The following is a 9,421-nucleotide window of genomic DNA, read 5'->3' as shown; positions in this document are numbered from 1 at the left end:
GTCGTCAAGATAGTTTTTATCAGCTTTCTTGGAGACAAACAGGGATGTCTCACTATCTTGAACCTTATCTGCATTACTTCCTTTACCATTGGATAACGCGGTACTGTTCTCCAATATTTTGTCCGCATTCTAAAAGAGAAACAAGCAGACACATCACATGTTTACCATGTTGTATATGAAACTCATTTTGGTAAATGAGTTCAGTAGTAAAGTGGACAGGATAACATCATGAAACAAACATATATCTATGTACCATGGTCACTTTATGGTCTATATCATTCTAGTTTTTGTTGTCAAATCAAGATAGAGACATAGTTCAAATAATATTTGTTCAAGACAAAGCAGAATAGATAGAATATAAGTGTGGGTAACTATAGAGCAATAACAACACTTGTAATGTGCATGACATGAGAACATAACTATTTATTCAATTGAAACTGAAATCAACATAGAGTAGGTTACAACAGCAAACCAGTTAAAGAAACATGTTTAAAACATACCTGTTGTGCCATTGGAGTTTCAATTCCATCCTTCAAATTTGAAAATAGTTGGTATGAGTAAATACAGTAATGCAAGAGCAAAGGAGCATGAACCATAGCTACAGAACCTGACCTGAGAACAAATCTTCTTCTCCTTTAAGCTTGAGTTGGGATTCGGAGTGGTGGTCCTCGTGCTTTGGGCACTGCAGTTCCCTTACTAACCGCTCGTGTTTGGGTGCTCTGTGGTGGAGACGGTGTTGTGTCAACTGGAACTGGGTTACTATCTGCCGGGGTTGGGGTTAGAAGGGGTGTAGCTGGTTCTCTGTCCAACTGGGTAGGGGTACAATCTGCGAGAGTCTGGGTCATGTGTGGTGGATCTGGTCCTTGGGCAAGTACAACCGTGGTTCTATCTGCATCAACTGGTAGCACTATCTTTTCTGAAGACCATGTTATTACTCCCTTAGATACTACCATCACGATCTCCAATTCAAATGGCTGATAAACAAGAAAAGTAATTGAAAGTATAGACATTGTATGATAGACAGGTGTAATGGATAGTGGGGAATAAAAGAGGGCATGAAATAATTCATATTTATGTTGTCTAACCAAACAGGATAGCATGACACAATTTCACATATATGATGGCTAACTAAACAGGATAGCATGACACAATTTCACATTATGATGGCTAACTAAAAAAGATGGAAAGACATAGTTCAAAATATGAGATTATGTAAACAGGATGACATGACATAACTATATAATCTGTTTATTAAATAGGTTGGCATGCCATAATTCACATACATTCATGGATAGAATGCCGTAATTCTAAATATGATGATTGTAAACACTAAACAGGATGAGATGATATAACTATATGATGTCTTTATTAAATGGGTTGCCATGCCATAATTCAGATAGATGATGTGTATGTACTATGTAAACATGATGGCATGATATAATTCAAATATATGATTTATATAGTAAGCAAGTAAGCAGATGGCAATCTATATATGATGTAAAAACTAAGCAATGCAAGACAACATGCATGACATGGGTAATATAACCCTGCCAAGTTTGAGCATAGACCTCGGGGGGGGGGGAAATAGGACTGGTCATCAGTCTCTGAATCCTCCTCTGAGGAGCTCTCTATAGCCAGCAAGATGTCTGCTTTAGCAGGTAGCATTGTCTGCTCTGAATACCTTGTTTTCACTCCAGATACTTCCATCGCCGCTTCAAATGGCTGATGCACAAGAAGAGTAGTTGAATATACAAACGTTGTCAACAAATGGAACACGTAATACAAAAAAATGATAGCATGATATAATTCACATACATGATGATTGGCTAAACAGCATGACATTGCATAATTCACATATATAATGCCTTTGCAACAAGATAGCATTGTATAATTCACATATATAATGTCTTGCAACAAGATGGCAATGCATAATTCACATATATGGTAATTAGACACTAAACAGGTGGCATTCACACAAAGCATGTCTAAACTAATCAAATGGCATAGCAATGCGAGACACCATACGCGCGATATGAGCAACATAACCCTGCCAAGTTAGAGCATACACCTAGGAGGGGAATAGGACTAGTCATCTATCTCTGAATCCTCCTCTGAGGAGCTATCCGTAACCAGCGAGATATGCGCTTCGTCAGATAGCATAGTCTGCTCAGAAGACCTTTTTTCACTCCAGAATTTGCCATCACTGTGTCAAATGGCTGATTAATAACCCGCAAGTATACATGATAGTTGTAGCCTCTTTCGATAAGTAAGAGTGTCGAACCCAACGAGGAGCTAAAGGTAGAACAAATACTCTCTCAAGTCATATCGGCCACTGATACGACTCTACGCACGCTTGACGTTCGCTTTACCTAGAACAAGTATGAAACTAGAAGTACTTTGTAGGTGTTTTTGGATAGGTTAGCAAGGTAATAAAGAGCACGAGAATAAAAACTAGGGGCTGCTTAGATAAAAACACAACTAAAGTAAATATGGCGAGTGTGGAAAAGTGGTGGTAGGAGTTGCGAAATTGTCCCTAAGCAATTGACTACTCTACTAGACCGGTAATCACTATTGCAATTCTATTTGAGGGAGAGGCATAAGCTAACATATCATCCCTTACTTGGAATTCTATGCACTTACGATTGGAACTCTAGCAAGCATCCGCAACTACTAAAGATTCATTAAGGTAAAACCCAACCATAGCATTAAGCATCAAGTCCCCTTTTATCCCATACGCAAACAACCTACTTACTCGGGTTTGTGTTTCAGTCACTCACGCAACCCACCATAAGAAAATCACGAACATATTGCAAACCCTACAGCGGGAATCCCTCACGCTTGCGCGAAACGGAGGGCACAATAGGACAACACCATAATAAAACATGCAACTCAAACCCATCATAGCAATTCATCAATCACCGATAGGACAACGAAAATCTACTCAGACATCATAGGATGGCAACACATCATTGGATAATAATATGAAGAATAAAGCACCATGTTCAAGTAGAGGGTACAGCGGGATGCGGGAGAGTGGACCGCTGGATATAGATGGGGGAAGGTGATGGAGATGTTGGTGAAGATGATGGCAATGTTGGTGAAGATCGCAGTGATGATGATGGCCCCCGGCGGCGTTCCGGCGCCATCGAAAGCAAGGGGGAGAGAGCCCCCTTCTTCTTCTTCTTCTTCCTTGACCTTCTCCCTAGATGGGAGAAGGGTTTCCCCTCTGGTACTTGGCTCCCATGGCTTGGGAGGGGCGAGAGCCCCTCCGAGATTGGATCTATCTCTCTGTTTCTGCATTCTCTGGTTCTACCCCTTCACCATTTCCTTTATATCTAGAGATCCGTAACTCTGATTGGGGTGAATCTTTCGCCCAGATCTTTCTCATAAAATTAGCTTTCTTGCGCCAAAAGAAGAGCGTCAACTGCCTTACGGGTGGACCACGAGGGTCAGGGGCGCGCCTGGGGGGGGGGGGGGGTAGGGCGCGCCCCCCTACCTCGTGACCACCTCGGACACCGTATCGCATTGATTTTACTTCCCGAAAATCATAAATATTCCAAAAAAATCTCCGTCCGTTTTTATCCCGTTTGGACTCCGTTTGATATTGGGTTTCTACGAAACAAAAAACATTCAACAGACAGGAACTGGCACTAGGCACTGGATCAATACGTTAGTCCCAAGAATAATATAAATTTTTTCCAAAAGTATATGAAAGTTGAATAATATTGGCATGGAACAATCAAAAATTATAGATACGACGGAGATGTATCAGCATCCCCAAGCTTAATTCCTGCTCATCCTTGAGTAGGTAAATGATAAAAAAGATAATTTTTGATGTGGAATGCTACCTAGCATAATCTTGATCATATGTCTAATCATGGCATGAATATTAAGACACGAGTGATTCAAAGCAATAGTCTATCATTTGACACAAAAGCAATAATACTTAGGGCATCCCAACAAACAATCATGTCTTTCAAAACATCAATGCTTCAGAAAGTTATCCCTACAAAATCATATAGTCTTGTATGCTCCCTATTCTTAACACAAGGTGCCCCTCATGCCTATCCCAGTGTCAGCCAAGCAATTGTTTCATACTTTAGTATTCTCAAACTTTTTCAACCTTCACGCAATACATGAGCGTGAGCCATGGATATAACACTATGGGTGGAATAGAATATGATGATGGAGGTTATGTGGAGAAGACAAAAAGGGAGAAAGTCTCACATTAATGCGCCTAATCAATGGGCTATGGAGATGCCCATCAATTGATGTCAATGTGAGGAGTAGGGATTGCCATGCAACGGATGCACTAAGAGCTATAAGTGTATAAAAGCTCGGACTGAAAACTAAGTGGGTGTGCATCCAACTTGCTTGCTCATGAAGACCTAGGGCATTTGAGGAAGCCCATCGTTGGAATATACAAGCCAAGTTCTAAAATGAAAATTCCCACTAGCATATGAAAGTGACAACATAGGAGACAATCTATATGAAGAACATGGTGCTACTCTGAAGCACAAGTGTGAAAAAAGGATAGTAACATTGCCCTTTTCTTTTTCTTTTTTTCCTTTTTTTCTTTTTTTTTCTTTTTTCTTTCGGTGGGCTTCTTTGGTCCCCTTTTTTTATTTAGGCTTCTTTGGCCTTTCCCTTTTTTTTCTTTTTTTTCATGGGGCAATGCTCTATAATGATGGTCATCACACTTTTATTTACTTACAACCCAATATTACAACTCGATACTAGAACAAAGATATGACTCTATATGAATGCTTCCGGCGGTGTACCAGGATGTGCAATGATCTAGCATAGCAATGACATCAAAAAACGGACAAGCCATGAAAATATCACGCTAGCTATCTTACGATCATGCAAAGCAATATGCAATAAATGCTCAAGTCATGAATATGATGATGATGGAAGTTGCATGGCAATATATCTCGGAATGGCTATGGAAATGCCATAATAGGTAGGTATGGTGGCTGTTTTGAGGAAGATATAATGAGGCTTATGTGTGACAGAGCGTATCGTATCACGGGGTTTGGATGCACCAGCGAAGTTTGCACCAACTCTCGAGGTGAGAAAGGGCAATGCACGGTACCGAAGAGGCTAGCAATGATGGAAGGGTGAGAGTGCGTATAATCCATGGACTCAACATTAGTCATAAAGAACTCACATACTTATTGCAAAAATCTATTAGTCATCGAAATAAAGTATTACGCGCATGCTCCTAGGGGGGAGGTTGGTAGGAGTTAACCATCGCGCGCCCCCGACCTTCACGCAAAGATAAACAATCAATATACAATGTGCGCCAATTTGGTTACATAGTTGGTAGACCATACGTGCATGCTTCGGGAATCACAAACCTTAACACCAACATCTTTACTAAACACAACCATCTACTAGTACCTCCCACATATTATCACCTATATATCGCAAAACTATTGCAAGGAATCAAGCATATCATATTCAGCGATCTACAAGCTTGTTTAGGATTTTATGACTAACCATGTGAATGGCCAGTTCCTGTCATCTCTCTAAATAGATATAAGTGAAGCAAGAGAGTTTAATTCTTTCTACAAAAGATATGCCCACGCTCTAACAAATATAAGTGAAGCAAAAGAGCATTCTACAAATGGCAGTTGTCTAAGTGAAGAAAAACAGGCAATCCAAACTTCAAATGATATAAGTGAAGCACATGAAGCATTCTATAAAGCCATACTCAAAAGATATAAATGAAGCGCAAAGAGCATTCTATAAATCAACTAAGGACTATCTCATACCAGCATGGTGCATAAAAGAAAAATGAAAACCTAATTGCAAAGGACGCTCCAAGACTTGCACATAATGCATGAACGAATGAATCCAAAAACATACCGATACTTGTTGAAGAAAGAGGGGATGCCTCCCCAGCATCCCCAAGCTTAGACGCTTGAGTCTCCTTGAATATTTACTTGGGGTGCCTCGGGCATCCCCAAGCTTGATCTCTTGCCTCTCTTCCTTCTTCTCACATCGAAACATCCTCGATTAGACACTACATCCACACAAAACTTCAATAGAAAACTCGGTAAGATCCGTTAGTATAATAAAGCAAATCACCACTCTAAGTACTGTTGCAAACCAATTCATATTTTGTTTTTGCATTGTGTCTACTGTAACATAACTTTTTCATGGTTTAATCCACTAATATAAATTGATAGATTCATCAAAACAAGCAAACTATGCATCAAAAGCAGAATCTGTCAAAAACAGAACAGTCCGTAGCAATCTGAACATCCACCATACTTCTGGTACCCCAAAAATTCTACCAAAATTAGGAAAAATAAAAAAGTTGTATAGCAAGACAGTGTAAAAGGAATCAGAACCAATTGACATTCCAGATAAAAATTTAAAATCGCGCACTACAGCCAAAGTTTCTGTCCTGCACCGTACAAACCAACAAGCATTGTAAACATCCTAAAGGAAAACCTTGGCACATTATTTTTATAATACAAAGGAATTGTACAAGGGGATAATTATTTTTATTGAAAAGTTTCTGTAATTAAGATTCACAAAGTTCCCATGGGCATGAACAAAGTTCAAGGACGTCCCCCACTTTCACAATGCTCGTCTCTCTCACTTTCACTTCTCTTTTTGAAAAGTTTTGGGTTCTCCTCTTTATTTTTGTTGTTTTTAAACTATATGAAAGCACTCAACAGAAATAAATGACTCTCTAAAACTTCCGGGTTGTCTCCCTGGCAGCGCCTTCTTTAAAGCCATTAAGCTAGGCATTTAGTGCTCAAGTAATGGATCCACCCGGATCCCAAGGTATATCAAAGCCAATTTTAATTAACAATGATTTGTAGTTTAGTAGTGAGCACAAAGTAACATATATCATGCAACAACGAAGTCTAACTCTCTTCCTATGCATCGGCATGTCATAAAAGAACAATTCATGCACACATAGTAAAGGCCAATGCATAGTATAAGCAGTTTCTTGCAATTCTATTGTGTTGGAAACATAAAGAGGCGGAGATATAGTTCCTCTCTCATAATAATTGCAAGTAGGAGCAGCAAGCACATGCATATTATATTCATCAAAATCATCATGTGCAATGGTAAAAGGCAATCCATCAATATAATCCTTAATAAGCACAAACTTCTCCGATATAGTGTAGTTTGGAGAATTCAAAAAGATAATAGGACTATCATGCGTGGGTGCAATAGCAACAATTTCATGTTTAACATAAGGAACTATAGCAAGTTCATCTCCATAAGAATAATTCATATTGGCATCTTGGCCACAAGCATAGCAAGCATCATCAAAATGGGATATTCCAAACAAATTCAAGGGATCATAGCAATCATCCTTCGGTAAGAACAAAGGGGAATTAAACAATGTATGAGTTGAAGAGTTACTCTCATTATAAGGTGGGCACGGGTGATCAATCCGCTCTTCCTCCTTTTATTCTTCACTCTCCTCATCATCTTTTTCATCCAATGAGCTCATAGTTTCATCAATTTCATCTTCCATAGCTTCCTGCAAAATATTAGTCTCTTCTGGGACAGCGGAGACTTTCTCAATAAATGTATTACTATAGTAATTGTATTCATAATTTTTATAGCAATATCTAAGTATAGCAAGATTTTCAGGCCTATAAGCATCATCATCTAAAGCTTCATACTTTTCAAACAAAGATTCAATCTCATAAGTAGCCTTAAAAGCAACAAATTCTTCTATTTGTTCCACATCATAGTAATCATATATACCACTAGCATAAGAAGATAAGGTTTCATTATCATTAAATTCACATGAAAAGGGAAGGTGTGGAGCCTCCATCCTAGAGCAACAAGTAATATCATATCTAAAGCGGAGATTCCAAGCATACCAATGCAACATAATAAATTGATCCCATAATAGTTTCCCTTTTTGTGTCGAGCGATAATCCCTAAAGTATTCACGTTGATCCAACGTGTCTCCCATTATAAAGTTGAATGGGGCTTTCTCAGGATTATCAAAGTAGTACATAATATCTTTCGCATAATGAGAATCGAGGGTTTTAGGAGTTACCCCATCTTCATGAGTAGCAAGTACAGCTAATTTTTTTGGTATTTTGCGTTCCATATCCATAACTAAAGATAGAGAACAACTAAAAACAGCAAATAAAAATTACTTAGTGATAAAGCAAACAAGCACACACGAGAATATTCACCCCACGCTATGACTCCCCGGCAACGGCGCTAGAAAAAGGTCTTGATAACCCGCAAGTATACGGGATAGTTGTAGCCTCTTTCGATAAGTAAGAGTGTCGAACCCAATGAGGAGCTAAAGGTAGAACAAATACTCTCTCAAGTCCTATCGGCCACTGATACGACTCTACGCACGCTTGACGTTCGCTTTACCTAGAACAATATGAAACTAGAAGTACTTTGTAGGTGTTTTTGGATAGGTTAGCAAGGTAATAAAGAGCACGAGAATAAAAACTAGGGGTTGCTTAGATAAAAACACAACTAAAGTAAATATGGCGAGTGTGGAAAAGTGGTGGTAGGAGTTGCGAAATTGTCCCTAAGCAATTGACTACTCTACTAGACCGGTAATCACTATTGCAATTCTATTTGAGGGAGAGGCATAAGATAACATATCATCCCTTACTTGGAATTCTATGCACTTATGATTGGAACTCTAGCAAGCATCTGCAACTACTAAAGATTCATTAAGGTAAAACCCAACCATAGCATTAAGCATCAAATCCCCTTTTATCCCATACGCAAACAACCTACTTACTCGGGTTTGTGTTTCAGTCACTCACGCAACCCACCATAAGCAAATCATGAACATATTGCAAACCATACAGCGGGAATCCCTCACGCTTGCGCGACACGGAGGGCACAATAGGACAACACCAATAATAAAACATGCAACTCAAACCCATCATAGCAATTCATCAATCACCGATAGGACAACAAAAATCTACTCAGACATCATAGGATGGCAACACATCATTGGATAATAATATGAAGCATAAAGCACCATGTTCAAGTAGAGGGTACAGCTTGATGAGGGAGAGTGGAATGCTGGATATAGATGGGGTAAGGTGATGGAGATGTTGGTGAAGATGACGGCAGTGTTGGTGAAGATCGCAGTGATGATGATGGCCCCCGGCGGTGTTCCAGCGCCACCGAAAGCAAAGGGGAGAGAGCCCCCCTTCTTCTTCTTCTTCTTCTTCCTTGACCTTCTCCCTAGATGGGAGAAGGGTTTCCCCTGGTCCTTGGCTCCCATGGCTTGGGAGGGGCGAGAGCCCCTCCGAGATTGGATCTATCTCTCTGTTTCTGCGTTCTCTGGTTCTACCCCTTCATCGTTTCCTTTATATCTGGAGATCTGTAACTCCGATTGGGGTGAATCTTTCGCCCAGATCTTTCTCATAAAATTAGCTTTCTTGCGCCAAAA

Source organism: Triticum dicoccoides, chromosome 7B, assembly GCF_002162155.2.
Source record: "Triticum dicoccoides isolate Atlit2015 ecotype Zavitan chromosome 7B, WEW_v2.0, whole genome shotgun sequence".
Lineage (NCBI taxonomy): Eukaryota > Viridiplantae > Streptophyta > Magnoliopsida > Poales > Poaceae > Triticum > Triticum dicoccoides.
The sequence above is the reverse complement of the archived record's forward strand: the minus strand, read 5'-3'. Positions refer to the sequence as shown.